The 22045-nt window shown below is 36.3% G+C and overlaps 1 protein-coding gene and 1 non-coding gene across 4 annotated transcripts in view; one reads left to right on the forward strand and one right to left on the reverse strand.

Annotated features, from left to right (window-relative positions):
* Nucleotides 1-22045, forward strand: part of SSH2 (slingshot protein phosphatase 2) — a 249352-nt gene that overhangs the window by 28810 nt on the left and 198497 nt on the right. The gene's annotated exons all lie outside the window — the stretch shown is intronic.
* On the reverse strand, nt 11550-11648 carry LOC123621428. Its single transcript, XR_006729152.1, has one exon. It is a non-coding gene; the product is annotated as a small nucleolar RNA U13 (small nucleolar RNA).

The following is a 22045-nucleotide window of genomic DNA, read 5'->3' on the forward strand; positions in this document are numbered from 1 at the left end:
GTGGTGAGGAAAGGGTGGTAGCGAGTAGAGACTATTCTTTTCAAAACCTTGTCTCAGAAAGAAAAGAGAAGAAAGTAACTAGGGGAGAATTTAGTGTAGAGAAGGGCTCTTTTGGATTATTTGGAAGAGATGTGAGAATATTTTTCTGCTGAGGGGAAGGGTCCATTAGGAAAGAAAAGTGTCAAGATATGGTAGGGAAGAGAGGATGATTCATGGAGCAAGATTCTAGGGAAATGGGAGGAGAGAAGTTCCAGAGGACAGATGGAGAGATTAGCTTTGGAGGGTGGCAAGCTCTAATAATGCCCATAGGAAATTAATTTCCAGGTTTGATTGTTGTGTTTGTTGTTTGTGTTTTGGTCTCCTTTTTATAGCTTTACTGAATCTTCCTCGTCATTGTCACAGTGTTGGCTGTGCCTTCCTCTAGCAGCTCTCTATTTGTACTAATTTGCTGCTTCGTATCTGCTTCTAACTAGAAAACCAGAAAACCAAGTTTTTCAGGAATGAAGAGTAAGTAAACTGAAGGTCTAAAAAGCACCCCCCCACACCCCCCCAAAGGAAGGAGTTTATAAGCTTTGGGAGATCTCTTTTCTGTTCTTAGAATCCCTTTTTTAGGTGAGGTGGTAGGGGGTTGTGTTGAAAACTTCCAGATGTTTTTTATATGTATTTACTATTTTAAAAAAGTCCACTATTACTTCATTTCTCTACTTTTTTTTTTTAATTCTAAAAGCTCTTTCCTTCATTTAAAAAAGCTTCTTTGTGGTAGATATCCTCAGCTATATATTATTCATACAAAATCTCTTCAGTTTAAAGATGGATTTTAACTAGAATCTAGAGTATTAGTGGGATGGTCAGGACTTAAGTTTCTGAATTATAACCACAAAATTGTGCGAGATTAAATATTCTTGGTAGTACCAGGTATTCGTGGTGTGGTCTGTACCGAGGCCTTTTGATTTATTGTGGGTGATGCAGTTCTGCTCTGTGCTTTTTATGGCTAATTATGGTACTTTTGTCTAGAGCTGGATAGCCCTTTTGGTCAAATGAGAAGTCTGGAAATTCTGTAGTTACCTGTAGACTAGACTTCACAATTCAGAAGTTTGGAGGCTATTTTTTTTTTCTATAATTAAGACATATGTTCAACATTTTAGAATTTACTTAGAAATGTAGGGTAATCCAGTGGGTTTCATCTAGATAACATAGTACAGGGAAGTATTTGTATTAAATATGGTTGCTAATCATATGCAGTAGATGCACGAGGGAATTTAAGCCGAGCAGATTTGTGGGGTAAATCTCTATCCCACTCAATCTCTCTTGCTGGTGTCATGACTGTGTGTTTTTAACAAGTGATTCTGGTAAGTAAGCACTCAAATGAAAACTACTGTGCAGGGAATCCAGCCTGTGATTATGTCTGACCCAGCCTGAGTCTTCCTCTGACTGTAACAAAAGTATCCATGATTAGAACCTAAATCAGATGAGTACATGCTCAGGTGCTTTACACAGGATGATCTTTAACAAATTTTTTCAGACTTCTGTTTGTTAACAGCTTTATTGAAATATACTTCAAATACTGTGCAGTTAACACACTGAAGGTATTTACTGATTTTTGGCATATTTACGGATATAGGTACCCATCACCATAGTCAATTTTTGTATGTTTTTATCACTTCAGAAAGAAGCCCCCTACCCTTTAGTTATGACCACTCTATCCCCTCAGCCCTGAGCAACCACTCTAGGGATTTCCCTATTCTGGACTTTCATATGAATGGAATCATGTAGTATATTGTCTTTTGTGACTGGCTTCTTTCAGTTAGCATAATATTTTCAAGGTTCATTCATGCTGTAGCATGTGTTAGTACTTCATTCCTTTTTATGGCCAAATAATATTCCATCGTATGGATATAGTACTACATTTTGTTTATCCTTCCATCCACTGATGACATTTAGGTTGTTTCCACCTTTTGGCTATTATGAATAATACTGCTATAAATGTTTGCATACAAAAATGGAATACTATTCAGACATAAAAAAGCATGAAATCATGTCTTTTGCAGCAACATGGTTGGATCTGGAGGCCATTATCTTAAGTGAAACAACTCAGAAAGAAAAATACCACATGTTTTCACTTATAAGTGGGAGCTAAATAATATGTACTCATGGACATAGAGTGTGGAACGACAGACAGTGGAGACTCAGAAGGGTGGGGGATGGGAGAGGGGTGAATGATGAGAAATTACTTGATGGGTACAATGTACATTATTTGGGTGATGAATACACTAAAAGCCATTTAACAAAATTATACTCGTACCCCATAAATTTATACAAATAATTTTTAAAAATTTACGTACAAGTTTCTATATGGAAATATTTTCATTTCTTTTGGGTATATACCTAGGAGTAGAATTATCAGGTCATATTGTAACTCTGTTTAAGTGAGGACCTGCCAGACTGTTTTCCAAAGCAGTTACACCATCTTACATTCCCACCAGCAGTGTATGAGGGCTCTGATTATTATACACCTTCGTCAATACTTGTTATATCTGACTTTTTGATTTCAGCCATCCTTGTGGGTGTGAAATATTATCTCACTGCAGGTTTTTTTTTCTTTTTTTTTGAGACAGGGTCTTGCTCTTTCGCCTGGGGTAGAGTGTAGTGGTGTCATCATAGCTCACTGCAACCTCCAACTCCTGGACTCAAGTGATCCTCCTACCTCAGCCTCCCAAGTAGCTGGAACTACAGGCATGTACCACCATGCCTGCCTAATTATTCTATTTTTTGTAGAGACGTGGTCTTGCTCTTGCTCTTGCTCAGGCTGGTCTTGAACTCCTGGGCTCAAGTAATCCTCAGGCCTCAGCCTCCCAAAGTGCTAGGATTACAGGCATGAGCCACCATGCTGGGCCTCATTGTAGATTTGCATTTCCCTGATGGCTAATGATGTTGAACATTTTTTCATGTGCTTATTGGCCATTTGTATATCTTTCTAAATGTCTATTCAGATCCTTTGCTCATATTTTAATTGAGTTATTTGTCTTTTTATTATTGAGTTATAAGAGTTCTTTATGTATTCCAGATACAAGTTCCATGTCAGATAAGTGATTTGCAAATATTTTCTCTTATTTTGTGGATTATCTTTTTACTTTCTTTATGGTGACCTTTGAAGGACAAAAGTTTTAAATTTTGATGAAGTTCAATATATCTGTTTTTTCTTTTGTTATTCTTGCTTTTGGTGTCATATCTAAGAATCTCTTGGCAAATCCTAAGTCATGGAGATTTACTACCGTGTTTTCTTCTGAGAGTTTTATACTTTTTCTCTTATATTTAGGCCTTTGATCTATTTTCAGTTAATTTTTGTATATGCTGTGAGGTAAGGGTCCAATTTTATTTGTTTGCATGTTGCTATCCAGGTGTTTCAGTGCCATTTGTTCTTTTTAAAAAACTAAACTGAAATTCTATATAAAACGCCTTTTATTATTTTAAATTAGTAGATCTTTATAGTGACTTTTTCTACTATTTGTGTGATTAAGGTTGCTATTAAGACTGTAGAAATTTAAACCATCCAAATATTTGGTTTGTAAAAATTACTAGGTTTTTACTTTGCATTCATATGGATCCCATCTCAGAGAGTTGCCCAATTTACAGGTCGTTTTCCATGCTGTTACACTAAGTTTCATACATAAAACTCCAACTCTGTTTTCTTGGGATTTTGGTGGGAAAGAAATACACTTAATGCCCAATTTTCTCTAAATCTCTTTCCAGCCATCCTGTGGGACATGAAGACTCCCCAGTCTTGGGCCTCATGATTTTAGGCTTTTTTTGTTTTTGCTGGTATCTGTTAGTTTCCAAGGTGAGGTTTAGTCAGCACAGTTTCTTTCATTATCTTCACATATGCTAGTGTGTAAAAACTATTCTGTGTTTTATATGGTCATCTTACTATTTATAAAAGATAAGGAAATGTTTTCTTCATATTAAATTACATTTAAAAAAGCTGAAAACACTTCATTCTTTCCACAAGTTAATATTTAGTAATAGCATCCCCTAACCTGCACTGCAGATGACCATTTAAAAGTAGGTCTAGAGACCAGGAGTGGTGGCTCATGTCTATAATCCCAGTGCTCTGGAAGGCTGAGGCAGGAGGATAACTTGAGCCCAGAGTTTGAGACCAGCCTGGGCCACGTGGCGAGACCCTGTCTCTACAAAGAAAAAAAAAATTAGCTGGGCATGGTGGCACATGCCTATAATCCTAGCTACTCTGGAGGCTGAGGCAGGAGGATTGCTTGAGCCCAGGAGTTTGAGGCTGCAGTGAGCTATGACTGCGCCACTGCAATCCAGCCTGGGTGACACAGTGAGACTCTGTCTCAAAAAAAAGAAAAAAAAAAGTAAGAGGTCTGTTCCCTGTGCTATGATGAGCAGAAAGTTTCTTCTCTTCAAAGGGAAAGAAATAAGAACCACCAACATTTACTGAGTTCTTACTCTGTGCCAGGCACTATTCTGAGCTCTGTATAGCTATTATCTGATTCAATCTTCATAACAGCTCTCTGAGGATATGTACTATTACCATCCCCATTTTACAGATGAGGATATTGAGGCACAGATAAGGGGTAGAACAGGATTAGAATCCAGGAAGTTCTGATTTCAGAGCCCATTGCCTTAACAGCACATACCAAAGATTGGCCTGTCTTATCTTCTTGTTTTAAATTGCAATCTTGAATTGCATGTCATTTTTAGTAGGTCTAGGAAAGAGGTGCCAGGAAATAAACCTAACGTACCCTGTTTTGTTTTTTCCTATGAAAGCTCAGGCTTATCCTCTATTAACCCTCATTAAACAATTCCATAATGAAAACATCCAAAATGTACAAAAATCTCCATGCATGCTCCAAGGCTTTTTGATATGTTATTTAATGTAGTCTATGGTAATAGCTTGCATTTATAACACTAAATTACTGGTCCCAGGTGCTATATTGTTAACAAAATAGCATCCAAAGGGATATTATCAAGTAAAATAGGTGGCCCCACAATAATACAAGCTGCATGATGTTAAAGAAACAACATTGGCCTGATGGGAGAGCCGTTCATCTGGCTTTGCTAACATTTAACTCTGGCCCTGGCCAGTCTCTTGATCTACCTAGTCTTAGTTTTCTCATCTGAGAAATAGAGTTGAATCTCTAAGGTCCTTTCCAGCTTTAGCATTTAGAGATACTACATGCTCTTGGTAGAGTGACTTTGGAACTGTAGACTGGATGTTGAAGCAGTGCTATGATTCGGTTTTGTTTCTTGGATTTTATGGTAATTATTGGAAGGCACACAGAATAGGCTGAGAGATAATTCTGTTAACTGACCTCTGGATCCATGGAGTGGAAACCTCTGTCCTTGCACAGGAAATACAATTTACATGCTATGTTTTGGAAATGTATTTTTAGATGCTCTTAGTGTTGTATTAACGATTTGCCCAGAGGCTGTTCAAGACTTAAATATATATTCTCTAATGAGTTAATGTATTACTGATTAAAATTAGGTTTTCAGAAACTTGGTTTTTAAGTCATTCTTAAAAATGGACCTTTTGGTACAGGGTGGGAATAGAAAGGCAGGTGGGGATTGAAGGACAGCTTAAGATCCAGATTTAGTTTTGGCCTAGGAAAATGGCAGTGGTTTCTAGTCTATGCTTCTTTGTTTATTTTTCAGTATTATGTGACCCATACACCCTTAATAATAATAGTAGCTGCCACTTAGAATGCCTACTGTGCCTGGGAGCACTTTGACAAGAAATCTGTAAAACTATGATGGATGTAAAAGAAACCCTGAGTAAACAGAGATCTATACATGTTACCTAAAGGAAGGCTTAATATTGCAAAAATGCCGTTTCTACCCAAATTAATTTCTGCGTAGACTTCAATGCAATCCCGGTTTGAATCCCAGCAGGCTTTCTCTTGAAACTTGGTAAGATGACTCTAAAATTCATGTGGAAGAGAAAATGCTCAAGAATCGCGAGATATTTTTTAATAAGAAAGTGAGAGGGGATGTGCCCTATATAGATATATAGTAATAATATTACATATTATAAGCCATTACTAAAGCAGTATAGATTACTGGAACAGATATATTAATAGATTTATGTGTATATAGGGATTTACTATATGATAGGGATAGTGTTTCAGATCAGTGAGGATAGGAAGAACTACAACTGGAATTTCCATGTGGAAAAAAGTAGAGCCCCATATTAGACCAATCTCAAAAATAAACCTCAAATGGATTACAGAACCAAACATTTTTTAAATATATAAAGTTATTAGAAGAAAAATACAGGAAAGTGGCTGGGCATGGTAGCTCACGCCTGTAATCCTAGCACTCTGAGAGGCCGAGGTGGGAGGATTGCTTGAGGTCAGGAGTTTGAGACCAGCCTGAGCAAGAGTGAGACCCATCTCTACTAAAAATAGGAAGAAATTAGCTGGAAAACTAAAAATATATATATATATAAAAAAAATTAGCTGGGCATGGTAGCGCATGCCTGTAGTCCCAGCTACTTGGGAGGCTGAGGCAGAAGGATTGCTTAAGCCCAGGAGTTTGAGGTTGCTGTGAGCTAGGCTGATGCCACAGCACTCTAGCCTGGGTAACAGAGCAAGATTCTGTCTCCAAAAAATATATATATATACAGGAAAGTATGTTTATGACTTTGGAGGAGGAAAGACCTTTTTAAATAAGTCACAAAACACAAAAGCCCTGAAAGAAAGATTACTAAATTTGACTGTATCAAAATATAAATATTAATATAATAAATGACACCCATAATTACACTAGAAAACAAGCAATTATGTGTTGCAAGGACAATCATTGTAGCATGATTGTTAGTTATAGGGAAATAAGACAAAACAAAACCAAAAACAGCCTAAATATCTATTAATAGGAAATGCTTAAATAAACTCTGGAATACTATGCAGTGCTTAAGAAGAATGGAATAAATCTATATGAACTAACAGGGAATGATCTTCTAAATGTATGGATAAAGTAAGTAAATTATGGAACAGTATATACAGTTAATACTACTTACATAAAATAAAACATTATTTCTGTAGTTGCATAAACATACACTTATCTAAAATTCTGACTAATAGATATTGGTTACCTCTGGGGAGGAGACTGAGCCTGGAGTTTGTGGTTAAAGGGATCTTTAGGTTTTATTAGTGTAGTTGTAATTTTATATGATGATATATTATTTGATTTGTTTAATTTAAAATAAACTAAATTTTTAAAAATATGGTGATAGTAAATTTTGATTGTAAAAAAGCATAAAATACTTTGTACAGTGTGAACTCACTTTTGCTTAATAGGTACATTTTTATGTTTGTTTATCTGTAGCATAATATATAAAAACAGTCTCTCTGAATGGTAGAATTATGGGTGGTTTTTAATACTTGGTGTGTTCTTAATACTTATATGATTTTAACTTTTTTCTTTAACAGTGAAGATATTTGTATAACAGGCAGTTTTTCAAAGAGAAAACAAAGGGATCCTTTGATAAATGTTGAACCTCTTTAAAAAATTCACTTGACTCTTGATGTATAAGTTTCCATGAAAGTTACTCTTAAGCAGAGTATCTATTGATGTAAGTTTGGAGGGTGGGGGTAACCTGTATAGGGATATAGGCTTTCATTTGAGGAAGCTGTAGAATTAGAATTTAATCCACTTTAATACTATGAAAGGTGTTGTTACATTTCCTCTTAACAAATTCATTTCCTATTAGCTATTTAACAGGTCAAATGGAATACTTGGTGGATTATTTTTGAAAATGCTGGCAGGGTGCAGTGGGTCACGCCTGTAATGCTAGCAGTCTGGGAGGCTGAGGTGGGAGGATTGCTTGAGCTCAGGAGTTCAAGACTAGGTGGAGCAAGAGAGAGACCCCTATCTCTATGAAAAATAGAAAAATTAGCCAGGTGTTCTGGTGCGCGCCTATAGTCCCAGCTACTTGGAGGCTGAGGCAGGCGAATCACTTGAGCCCAGGAGTTTGAGGTTGCTGTGAGCTACAATGACACCATTGCACTCTAGCCGGTCGACAGAACATGACTCTGTCTCAAAAAAAAAAAAAAAAAAAAAAGTCAATAGAGCTGGGTGTGGTGGTACATGCTTGTAGTCCCAGTTACTAAGGAGGCTGAGGTGGAAGGATCACTTGAGCCCAGGAGTTCAAGGCTGTAGTGTGCCATTATGGTGCCTGTGAATAGGCACTGCACTCCAGCCTGGGCAACATAGTGAGACCCTCTCTTAGAAAAAAGAAAAAAAGAAAATGTTGTTGATAGAGATTACCAAAATTGCCAGAGTCTTCCTTCATGGTTTGTGGTTGTATTAGAGTGTAAACTGCCTTTAATTTTTGTAGTGGATTCTTAAAGAGAAAATGAAAATAATTTTGCTTATTTTCTTAGCCATAAGTTTCATCTACTTCAGAGAGTCCACATATTTCTAAAGGCAAGTAAGAGGTGTTTTTTCAGAGTCCACAGGTTTCAGGGCTCAGTTCTACAGACTGCCCTCACTTCAGACATCAGTAGCAAGTATCAGGTCCTCAGGTTACCAACATTTCTGTCTAACTTGGCTACGATTTTGGGGGTTCCCACAACCCCTGTCCTCAGATTCAATAATTTGCCAGAATGACACACAGAACTCAGGAAAGCACTTTAGTTAGTGCTACCAGTTTATTATAAATATAACTCAGGAACAGCTAAGTGGAAGAGATGTATAGGGCAAAGTATGAAGGTAGGGGCACAGAGCCTCCATGTCCTTTCCAGATATGCCACCCTCCCAGCACATTTATCTTTCACCAATTTGGAAGCTCTCTGAACTCCTTCATTTAAGGTTTTTTATTGAGGCTTCATTATATAGGCATGATTGATTAAACTATTGGTCATCGGTGTGATTAGCTTGATCTCCGGCCTCTCTACACACCCCCTCCCAGGTTGGGGGTGGGGCTGAAAGTTACAAGTTTCTAATCAAGTTTTGGTTTTTCCGGCCACCAGCCCCCATCCATCCTAAAGCTATCTAAGGGCCAACCAAGAGATGCTTTATTAGAATAAAAGATGTTCCTGTCACCCTTATCACTCAGGAAATTCCAAGGATTTAAGGATGTCTGTGCCAGGAACTAGAGAAAAAGACCAAATATCTTTTCATGATACCACAGCAAGAAAGCCTAGTCTTTCGTTAATAGGAGCTGAAAGTTAGTGCCTGCTTGATAGAAAAACAACAGTTTAGTGGTGGACCTTCTTTCATAATTCCCTAAAGGTTGAGTAAGACTTGGTGAAGTAAAGAAAGGGGAAGAACTGCAAAGGCATGGAAGCCAAAGATACTTGGATAAGTGCAGATAAATTAAATATTCTAGATAACAAAGCACTTGATGGGAGGAAGAGGGAGATGTTAGATTAGAGAGCTAAGTAGATAGGAGCCAAGTCCTGGAGGGCCTTTTATGCCTTGGTGAGAAATTTAGACTTTAGCCTATATTTTCAAGCTTTAGATTGCATCAGAATCCGTTGGAAAGTATGGAAAAATGCAGATTGGCCTGGGAATATGCATTTTTACAAGTACCCTCAAGCACCTCTGACACACAAAACACTGCTTTTGGCAATGAGGAACATAAAAGTTTTTATGTAAAAAAGTAAGGTCAAAATTACAGTTTAGGGTGGATCATTGCAGTTGCCAAATCCTAGAACTAACAAAGAAGGCTCAAACTAAGGCAATTGTGGTTAAGATAGAGAGGATGAGATTGATTAGAGAAATATATAGAAAGTAAAATAGTAGAGGCCTGATGATGGGTTATGAGGTGAGTTAGAGAGGGAAGACAAACTATCAAAGATTTTGAGCTTGGTTGGGCTGAGTATGGCAGATGTCATTAACAAAAATACAAGAAGTAAAATTTTTGGTGGGAAGAAGATGAGTTCAGTTGTGGACATGTTGAGTGTGTAATCCTGTGGAATATATAGGCAAATATGTTTCTGTTAGTAGGATAGCCAAGAGGACTGAGGATGAAAACTTAGATGTAATAAATTTGTAGGGTTTTGTTGAAACTCTGAGAGAGATGAGATCACTTGAAGGAATGCCCAAGGACAGAACCCTGAGAACCCCCATATTTAAGAGGTAAAAGTAGAACAGGAATGAAAAGGAACAACCAGAAAGCAATTTGTGGAAGACCAGTACAGAATAGTATGCAGAAAGTTTTAGGAAGGAGTGAATGGCCCAATTTTGTCAAGAGCAACTGAGAAATTCAATAAGACAAAGAAAAGTGTTAGAATTAGTAATGTGGAAGCTAACTGTGACTTTGGCTAGAGTAGTTTCAGTGGAGAGGTGAGACAGAGAAGTCTGCTTGCAGTAGATTGATTGAAGAGGGAATGGATCAAATAGAAACAGTGAATATGGAATCTTCCCTTTCAGAAGTATTCTCATCAATGGAAGGAGGAAAAGGATTGTATTTAGATGGAGGAATGCAGGGTCAAACAAAGGTTTGTCTGGTTTTAAAGTATGCAATAGATTTGAAAATTTTATTATTTATTTATTTTTGAGACAGAGTCTTGCTCTGTTGCCCAGGCTAAAGTGCTGTGGCTTCAGTCTAGCTCATAGCAACCTTAAACTCCTGGGCTCAAGCAATCCTTCTGCCTCAGCCTCCCGAGTAGCTGGGACTACAGGCATGTGCTACCATGCCCGGCTAATTTTTTTTTTCTACATATATTTTTAGTTGTCCAGATAACTTCTTTCTATTTTTTAGTAGAGATGGGGTCTTGCTCTTGCTCAGGCTGATTTCCAACTCCTGACTTGAGCGATCCTCCTGCCTCGGCCTCCCAGAGTGCTAGAATTACAGGTGTCAGCCACCGTGCCTGACCAAATTTGAAAATTTTTATGTTGAGGGAAATGAACCAAAGGGATGGGGCTGGAGGAAGAGATAGAAGACAAAAGTGAGAGAGGGGATAATTGATGGGACCAGGTCCCAGAGGAAGGGGGTCTAGAGTCTGGAACAGGAGAAGTTAGCCTGGAGCAGGAAGAGTGTTAACTCATCCTCTGTGATTTAAATATCAGTTTCCTGTTATGGTTGAATCTTACTAAGCAGGATGATATTCTCATTCTTTATTCCTAGGAGAACTTAAAATATTTCCAATGTGTAGTTTTATCAATCTGTTGTACATAAGTAAAAATTTTTTATACAATATTATATTTGGATATTAGAGTATGTCATATATAATAAGTTCACTAATCTGTTACCTTGACTGCTGTAGAACATACCTAAAACCTTTCTGAAACATGATAGGAAAATATGTCTTCTGTTTCTTTTCAAATTTATCCATTCTTCTTTTTACAGTTGTTTAACACAGTGGGCATCCAGTCAAATGACAGCTAACATAGGATTTGGAATATGTTTGAATTGCAAAGATATGCACAAAATATAAAAGGTATTCATCATTCAGGATTTACATTTCTTGAATTTATTAACTCTATGAATAGGTGCCTTTTGTTGTTATACCAGAATCCAATTTGTCACTAGACATTAAGAATTATTTTCCTTTCTTCTTTTCTTTTCTTTTTTGTTTTTTCCATGTTAGAAGGGGAATGTGCCGATGTAACAAAGTTTGAGGGAAGCACATCTCATAGAATAGCGTGAAAACCCAGTCATCATGCTTCTGAAACAAAAGGATACTCAGCATAAGAATTTAATTTGGCCATTAAGAAAAAAATTAAATTATCTTTGATGATGACTTGGTAGACTTCCAGCTTGAAGCATATTTATTAAAAAGCTTGTATTGTAAAGTTCTGTATGAGAATAGAGTGCTACCTTGAGTATATAATGGGTGAAAAAAATTCCAGGCTACTATCTTAAGGCCAGTTATAAATCATTGTTGATTTCAAGTTTGTTGGATTCATTTGATGGTGATGATAGTAGGAAAAAGAAACATGCACATCAAAATAGATTTACTAGAAAAAAGGCTGTGAACTTTTTAAAGGTTTTTGATAAGTATGCCTGATTGCTTTCTGGAAAAGTTGTATTAGTTTACACTTCCGTCAGTAATAGTAGTGAATATACCCCAAACATTTTCTAAGTATTAAAAATTACATTCTCATTTTAGGAAAAGTTAGATTGGCATTGTATAGCTATTTAGGTGATAGGCAAAGTTGACAGCAATTTATTAAGCTCTGTATCTCCCTGAAGCCTTCAGCCACTGAGTTCTGTAACCAAACTACTTCTATACATCTTAACAAGCCAATTATGCAGTTTGTTTCCCGATGGAGATGTTTAATTTTTTTTCTCTCTTTGAAGCCTTTAAAAGTTTGAGTTCATTTTACAGTTTTTAGGGAATTTTTAAGTTCTAATTTCACTTCCGAGGTATACTTTTCATAATTATTTAATTATTAATAAAGTAATTGAGAAAATAGGCTCTACAGATGGTTCACAATTCCCTAATTCCATTTAATATAAAGATTTTAGTTTTTCCATTTTAAAACTATTCTATTCTTTGGTGGCTGACTGATAATAAACTTATTTTATAGCTACTATAACTGAGATTTGGGAAATCTTCAATACTTTACATGTGTGTAGATGTTGGCAGTGTATCAAATTCTAGATCTTAGTCTTTAGTTCTTTGAAAAAATCTTTAATCGTTTAACATTTTCTTCTTACATTCCATTTGCGATCATTGGTTACACATTTGTATTTGAAGACATTAATCACAATTTAAAATATATAATGGACATGTGGATACTATGTATATTTTAGATTTCCTTATATAGTGAAATATATTATTCAGAACTCAATGTGGTCATTTTTAGTTGGATATAAATATTTTTCTGAAAAGAAGGAATTGAGCTATAAATGGATTATCGTGAGATGTACTGTTTGGTCCTTTGGGCTCAAGGCTTAATAAAAAGACCCCTGAACTGAGGCAGGAATCCTGAGGTCTAGCCCTGGCACCATTAGTAATTGGCTTTATAACCTTCAGAAAATCACTTATCTTGGTGTTTTTATAAAATGTCATACCTAAAGAATATAATTAATATGAAAGTATTACTCAAATATGAGGTAATATTATTAGGGAGAAGGAAAAACCTTGGCCTTTGAGATTTGGGGCAGTAGGAAAATAACTTCTTTGATTAAATAAACTCAGCATGTGCTATTAGAGAAAGCAGCACAGTGTAAACCAAGAGTCAGAACTCATTTGCCTGCCAGAGCCAGGCAGGTATCATGAATATATGCACTGGGCCTGTATAAGACTTAGAAAATGATTGGAGCTTGTGACAAATCAGTCTCTGTATATCTCTTGCCTAAAAAATTTCAGACTAATTTAAAAAGTACTATGAGAGCTATACAGAACAGTTCCACAGGCAGGATTCTTCCTGTGAGCTTCTGGTCTTCAACCTCTGTGATTTAAAGAAAACAATGTTGGAACAGAAATAGAAGTCCTAGTCTGCCATTAACTAGCTGGGCAATCTTGGGCAGATCACTCTCTCTCTCCCTTCAGTTCCCTCATCTGTGTGAGGTGAACTAAATTTATCCATAATGTCCTTCCAGTTTCTGAGAATTACTTTCTTTTATGTTAAGAATTAGCTTATGTTCTGGTGGCATGAAACTAATGCACCTGAGTGTATTTTCTATCTTACTATTAGTATTTCGTCTCCCAGGCAGTTGCTGTGTCTTACCTCTGTTGTTAGCTCAATAAGGTTAGGACACAGATAAGGAGGCCAAAGAATTCTATGATACTTTGAGGAATTATCTTAGTTATTTATTCATCAGATTGGCTAGAGAAAGTTCTGGCTTATGCAAGATTTATTAAGGAGAAAATGTAATGTGTAAAATTCTTTTCTACCTTTTAAAATTCAGGAAAAGAAACTTCCTCTGGGTATATTATTCCTTTGTAAGTGTTAATCACTCTTCACAAAATCCCAGTCAGGGAGAATGGTAATATTAGCTCCATTTTATAGTTTAGAAATGGGAAATATCTCAATGTTTATGAGTTAAGTGGGCTGAATTAATAACAGAATCCTGGACTCTCCAGGATGAAGCCTGGATTCCATTTAGCCTCTTTACAATATTCAACCCACTGCCTCTACCCTCCACTGCACTCTCCTCAGTATGACCAAATTTCTGTGTGTCCGAATCTTCTGTGTGTTAAGGCCCAGTTGAAATACCTCTCTTCCACAAAGCCCTTCCTAATCCTTGAGCAGAAAGTCACCTTTCTACCTGGTAATTATATTTTCCTTCCAGTACTAAACTGAGGGTTACTTAAGAGTGAAACCTACATTTGATTCATGTTTTTATACTGTTCAGCAGAGTGTCCTACATGTAACAGGCACTCAATGATGTTTGATGGCCAGCTAGCCAGATGGATAATTGATGGATGGATGAAGAAATGAATGATTGAATGAATAACTAGAAAGCTCTTTATCCTAGAAGCATGTGCATACAATATATTAATATTATCTTTGCAGTTGGTTTGCTCTTATTTTTTATAGGATTCTCATGAGCAGATTATTTTGTAATAAATTTTTAAAAACATCCTTAATCTTTCTAACATTTTATTCTCTTACATTTTTAGGTGTCAAAATTTGTATACCCAACATTTTATTTGTGGCATTGCTTTCACCAGCATAATTTTCATGAGCCTTGGCTGGGACTTGGAAACATTGCATCTTGTTTTGATGATTTTCTGATGGGGCAGAGGCCTCAAATGGATGTCACATGCTGTTGGAGCAGATCTAACAAAGAAAAAGACTGACAGTTGATCCTCTTTGTTTCAAGTAGTCTGTTTTCTCTCTCTCTCTCTCTCTCTAGTTTTAGTGTGATTCTGGAAATGTTTATTAACTTTAAGGATGGGTTGTAATTTCCTTTATAATATCCATTTATTCACAGTAGCATGTAGTAGGTACTCAATTAATACTGGAGTGAATGAGAAAATGCACAGCATGCTGATTTTAACAAATGTACCGCTCTACTGGGGGATGTTGGTGATGGGGGAGGCTATACATGTATGCAGGCAGGGTGTATATGGGAAATATGTGTGCCTTCTGTTTAGTTTTGCTGTGAACCTAAAACATAAAGTTTATTTAAAAAAAGAACAGCAGAAAGCACTGTAGCAAAGTAAAAACAGCATGCACCTCTGAGTAAGAAAAACCGAAGTTTGAATACTGATTCTACCTCTTATACTTATCTTGGATAAATTACGTGGCTGAGTCTGTATATATGTATAATGTAGAAATTATAATACTTAACCTATATTATGGATTTTTCAATATTCTTTAAAATATTTGTCAACATACATTCTGATTTTTTTGTTTGGAAAATATAGTCATATTTTAGTTGTTAGACTTCTAAATTTTGGAAGTTTAAAACTATATATCTAGGCACATTTTTTTAAAAAAATGTACAGACATGAGATTTAGGGAAACTCATGTAATTTAGCCACCAATTTGTATAATTTGTATAATTATTACAAGTAACACCAAATGCTGTATTTGCTAAGATTTCCTGTGACCAACATGAGAAAATCAACCAATCTTGAGCCAGACTTTTTTAGTTGTTCACTTGCTGCTTTGAGCTTGTTTTTCTTCCTATCCATTTTGGATAAAGCTCAGAAAAATTAAAAATTTGAGATATTGAGTTTTATATTGCATCATTATTAGTTATAATCAGTATATACTTAATAGGATATAGCTGGATCTTCTCTTTTTTTTTGCATATGCCTTACACTAATTTATGACTGGTAACTCATTTAATATGGAATATCTTCTATAGTAGAAATCTAGAAGTATGAATGCTGAGTAAGGTAATAAGGAAGATTTGCAGTTTATATTTTTTTGATCTCTTTGTTTCCATATGTTTCTCCAATTTTTAAAAAAATTTTCATTCATTGATTTATTCATTCTAAACATATATATTGAGAATCCATGTGTCATACATTGTCCTAGGTAGTAAGTATGCATTGATGAATAAAGCAGACATAATTCCTTCCTTCATGAAGCTTATTCTCTGTAGTAGTAAAGATAGAATTAAGCATGTACACAAATTTGTAATTACAAATTGTGGTAATTCTATGACTAAAACAAATAGGGAACAGTATTTAGATTGGATGTTAGGAAAGGCCTCCTTTAAGGAGTCATACTTAATGATATTTGAAGAATGAGTAGCCATAGGAAAAAAGGAAAAGAGTAGTAGTCTAAACTAAAGGCATATTCAAAGGCCCTGAGGTAGGAGAGGGTTTGGTTTATCTGAGGAGCTGAGGGAGGCCAATGTAGCTGGATCAAAGTGCAGTGGGGCTGAATGAGGAAACTAGAGAAGTAGACAAGGGCCAGATCACGTGAGGCTTTACAGACCATAGTAGGAATTTTGGATTTTTTCCCCCCAAGAACTATGGGGAAATCACTGAAAGATTTTCAACGTGGGAGTGACCATATTTCTGCTTTCCAAAAATTCCTTGGGCTGCTGTTTGGAGAACAGATTGTAGGAGATAAGGGTGGAAGGAAGGAGCCCAGTAGGGAGGCAATTGCAGGTGAGAGGTGATACATGGAGATGATAAGAATTAGATTTAAGACATATTTTGGAGACAGAACCTGCAGGGCTTACTGATAAGTTGAATAGGAGGCTTGAGGCAAAGGAATAAGTTAAGGAATGATTCTAGATTTCTGATTAGAGCAATTATCGTGTATGTTTGCACTATTTTCTGAGATAAGATAAATACTAGGCCAGGGCAGATTTGGGGGAGGGAGTGAAAGTTGGAATGGGGGATATAGTTCTGACACGGTAAGTTTCAGATGACTGTCAGACTCCCAGTGGAGAAGACAAAAATAGTTGAATACATGATTTTGGAGTTTAGAGGAGAGGTTTGTGCTAGGGATATACAGATAGTCCCTAACTTACCATGGTTCAACTTAACGATTTCTTGACTGTATAATGGGTTTATCAGGACGTAGACTCATCCTAAGTCAAGGAGCATCAGCAAACAGTTGATGTTTAAAATCCTGGGACTAATGAGATCACTTAGGGGAGAGTTAGAGATTGCGAGAGAGAGAGAGAGAAGAGGGCCCAGGACCAACTCCTTAATCTTTTGAGATTCTGTAACATTATGATTAACTTAATTTTCTGACCAAGTTAGATGTTATCTGATAATCAGAGAGAATTCTGTATCTCCATCTTCTCTTTTTACAGCTCATAAAGAAAATAAATAAAGCAAATGCAACTATAATTTTTTTTAGTTATAAACATGTTAATCTGAAGACCCCTTTTAATAAAATATCTTTAGTATATTCATAACCTTTTCTGGAAACTAGTCATTATTTTGAACACTTCCTTTTTAAGGGGATATATTAATAGATATGGAAAGTGGAATAAACTAGACCAAATACTACTAAATTTCCCAAGAACTTTTCCTAGAAGCTTGTTTATTATAAACCAATCAGTCAGTCACTGATAGCAATTTCGGTTCTTGTCCATAATTTCTTCAGAAAACATAATGGAAAACAGAAGGGAGCTTTCCCTTGGATTGGGGTTTCCAATTAATTTATTTTTACTCTATTCAAGTTTAGCGTCCTATACTAATAGTAGAAGTTGGTTGAAATTGAAGGCAAAGGTAGGTGATGACAATAAAGTTCAACTTTTCTTCTGGATATGTGACTTTCTTGTTTTTTTTAATCTTGGTTTTTTTCCTCAGGATGTTTTTGAGCTACTTGTACATTTTAAAGCTTTTTTATTTAAAAAGTTATATTAAAAGCCATTTTACCGAATTCCATTTCTCTTGGGGTTTTTTAGGTAATCCATAAGTACCTATGGATATTTTGTTTTGCTTGCATGTTGGTTCACTTGCTTGTTTCATTAACCCTGTAGTGCTAAAACTCATCAAAATTAATTTTTAAAATTCTTCTTTCTAACATGAGGCATTTCAGAGTCCTGTTACTTTCACTTTTCAAAAAATACGTATCAGGATACCAAGAGTATTCACCTGCTACTATAAGCCCTCCTTCTGTAGTCCATAGCACCATGTTAAGAGAGTACTAGCTCCCCTGCCTTCTTTAGTTATTGTTCCTGTACCCACCTAACCTTTTGTAAATATCATTAAACTCTTCTAGGGGAGGGAGATTTCTTTCTTTTTTAATGTAGGCTCTAGGCTTAGGAATACACATTGATTTTTATTATTACTGTTGTTTCTTAGATGAGAGCCAAGAGTTCATGCTGATGTTGTACTGTGCTGTTACGAACAGTGGGTGCTAATAGTCAACCAATTCCATAAGATGCTTAAAGAAACATAAAGCTGTAAACACTCTGTTTTCAAGAATTAGAGCTGAAATTAGTTTAAAATCAACATGTGCATAATACAAAAGAAATAATTTTATTCTTCCATAATGTCAAAAACCAAAGAGGAAGCATAATGTCTATGTACCACTGCTTTCCATCAGTGTTTTTGTGTTTAAAAAAATCAACACGGGCCAGGTGTGGTGGCTCATGCCTGCAATCCTAGCACTTTGGGAGGCTGAGGCTGGAGGATTGCTTGAGGCCAGGAGTTCCAGACCAGCCTGGGCAACATAGCAAGATCCTGTCTCTACAAAAAAATTTTAAAAATTAAAAAAATCAATAGGCTTATTAAAGGATTTGGCTGAAATAAGAGTCTTCCCTGTGTTTTACTAAGTAATTCATTTCAATGTGCTACAATTTAACTATTTACTTATTGAACATTTGGGCTGTAATATATATATAAAATTCTGTAGGGAATATTTTGTGTGTAAATATTTATACACTTCTCTGATTATTTCTTTAAAATAAATGCTGTAATTTACTAAGTCTAAGGTAATGAATATCTGTAAGACTTTTGATATAATGTCATATTACTTTTCAGAAAAAATGTTATCACTTTATACTCCCAGCCATTAGTGTGTGAGTTCCTCTTTCTCTTTTCCTAGCTTTGGAAAACACTTATAGTCTCATATCTTTTCCAATCCGAAAGATGAAAATTATAACTTGTTTTATTTTGCATTTATTTGATTAAATAACTAAGTAGGAAATGTTTATTTTCTGATTTCTTTTTAAGATGTCAGATGAATCAGAAAGCACTAATGTAGATAGACAGAACAATATATCTTTATTCCACCCTGGCGTGAAAAGGGATTGCCTACAAATGGCTGCAAGAGAGTATATTTTCAAATCTTGCTATCTTGAGAGACTAGATGTAAACTTTCAAATATGCTATGAATATCTCAAGCTCTAACCAGTGTTCAGTAGGATATTAACATTCTGAATTCAATGTTCCAGAACATAAATTTACTAGTTCTCCGAATACACTCGAATACAAATGGAAAATTCAGCAGCCCTACTTCAGTGATTTGCTTACAATCCACCAATGGGCAAAATCTAAGCAGGACTGCCAGCTGCTCTGCATCTGCAAACATTTGTGCAGAACTAATTTTAATAACAGATGTTGAGGGGAAAAAAAAAACTGCAGCCTCCCCTCTGAGAAAGTTGAAAGTTGGACCTATCCCGTGACTTCTCAGATGCCCCATAACCCTGTTAGCCAGAGTTTCATTCCTAAAATACCATATTTTGCTTCCTTTCCTTCTCATGTGAGAAGTTTTAGAAATGCTTAAGGGAATCTAACAACTTGAGAAAGTCTTACTACTGCTTCAGTTGACCCCATATGATGTTGCCATGTATAGAAGATTCATTGTCTACAATTAGAGTTCCCCCATGAAAGATTCCATTCTGACCTTTGTGGTGTGCAGACTTCATTTGTATTATATCCATCTAAGAGAAAGCCTGTTTATTTGTTTGGTATTGAGGTAAAAGTTACAGGTCATGAAGAGAAACTTTAAAAGAAAACTATTATTTTTTATCAAATAGACAAAGAAGGCATGGTAATTCCAGTAGAAGTTTGCTGAATCAAATGATGCAACGTACAGATTTTGGTTTTTATGATACCAGCATTCTAGGTCTCCAAAGAAGCTCACACAGGCCCCAAGCGATACCATTGTGACGTTTGTCAATATCCTTGCTTACATGTCAGAGTTTAATCAAATCTGGTTCTTTCTGGGACTTGCTTACAGCTGAAAAGCTAAATAAATTCTTTTGTTGTTATTTGATTTTTAAATTTATTTTTTATTTAATTTTTTAAAACCAGGCAATATATTCACAAATTTCAAAAGTCAAAAACTTATAAAAGGGTATATAGTTGAAGCCTTCCTCTTATTTCTGTCCCTTGGCCATCAAGTTCTCTTCACAATGAATGTCATTAGTTTTCTGTCTCTTTCTAGAAGCACTCTGTGCATAAACATGAAATATTTGTGTGTGTATGCATTTCCCCTCTTTTACACTAATGGTAGGATACTATATACAGTATTCTTTACCTTCTTTTCACTTAGTGTGACTTAGAATTATTTCCATATTAGTACATGAAAAGCTTCTTTGTTTTATTTATTCCTAGATAGAATTCCATTTTTTAAATGTACCATAATGTATTTAACCAATCTTTCAGGCTTTTATTATTATAATAAACACTACAGTGAGTAACATTGGGAAAATGTCATTTCATACAATTATGATCAATTCTTAGAAATGGAATTGCTGGTCCAAAGGGAATAGTTTTATTTTTAATAGACATACTATTAATAAAAGCAAACTTGAAAAAAATAGTGCTGACTAATGTCCCATGCAAGAAGTCCATGCCTAAGCTTCAGGTTTCTCTCTAGGATCAGGCCAATGATTATCATAAACTCCTGTGCTTTAATATCTATTTCTATTGCCCGTGAGGAGTTCTGTTTTCAACTGGGGTTTGACTCTGTGCAGAGGTTGACACAGACTGATTTTTGCAGGGTACCTTCCTGTGCTTTGCCTCTGTTCTTGAGAAAAAGCCACTGTCAAAAGCGACTTATCTTTTTCTGTTAAGTTCCTATTAGAGGAACTCCTTTCTATGAGAGTAATCAGGTCTTGTTCACAAGAGTCTCTGCTAATCTCCTGGCCTGAGTAGGGTGACTCTTCCCTATGGCTTATGATCCTTCTTCATCCTTCCTTGATGCTCTCCCATTTTTGGTCTGTAGTCTCCTTGCTCTTGCTAGTTGGGGCTAAATTCTTGTCCTGGCTCTTCCCTTTGGCCTAAAGCTTGGGGATTCGGGATCCAAGGTGTTTTCCTTTGGCTTCTGTAAGAAACCTGGGAAGCTGCAGTGGCCCTAATGGAAAAATTCTGGAGATGGGATTATGAGACCTTAGAAGCCAAGCTAACTGAGGCAAAGGGCCCTGTAAGGGGAGAGCCCTGTAGCTATCTCTGGAGCCCTACTTCAAATTTGTGCTTTGACTCACCATCAGGCTGCTCTTTAAGGAATGGTTGGCTTGGATTTTAGGCAACCAACACTCTTGGTTGTAGGAGGCACTCCTTGATCACTGGAGCCCTCAGATTACTAAGATCCCTCTTTAGTTTGGGGGAGTTTCTCACCACACTGGCACTCATGACATCTCCCAGTTATGGTTGAGTAGGTAAGACCCCACAGTATTGACTGTCCTTCTGGAATCTCTGGCCCTTGAAGGAATTTCAGAATTCATCTCCAAAATCCTTTTCCTAAGGTGGAAACTAACTTAGAAAGATGCCCCATTTCTTTGATGAACTCTTCTCTAGACATTCCTGTGTTCCCTGGCTATGGGGCATTGCTATCTTATGGCTAGAACCTTTGAGACGCTTCTACTGTCATCTCTTTGTTCATTTCCTGCATTGCTCAACTTGTAGTCAGCTCTGGGCTGCTTCTGTTAGCCCTCCATAAAGTCCCACTCTTCCAGGTTATTTTCTATGATGCTGGATGAGAGGGGCTGAAAGTCTATTTTTCCTCCCCATTCAGAGGAGGGGGAGGATTTCACAAGCCCTTGACCAATATATGATAGAGACTCTTCTAAGAATTCTGTAGTGGGGACTGAATTTTATGTGATTACCTTGTCTTTTACTTGCATGAGGGTTTTCCCCCAAGGAGCATGGCAACCTTACTTTGGTGTCAGCCCCTGAAATGTGGATGACTGAGGAGAAAAAGGCAGATTAGAGCAGAATCTGTAATTGGGCTTCTCTCACCTTTAAACAGTTTT

Source organism: Lemur catta, chromosome 15, assembly GCF_020740605.2.
Source record: "Lemur catta isolate mLemCat1 chromosome 15, mLemCat1.pri, whole genome shotgun sequence".
In the NCBI taxonomy this organism is placed as follows: domain Eukaryota; kingdom Metazoa; phylum Chordata; class Mammalia; order Primates; family Lemuridae; genus Lemur; species Lemur catta.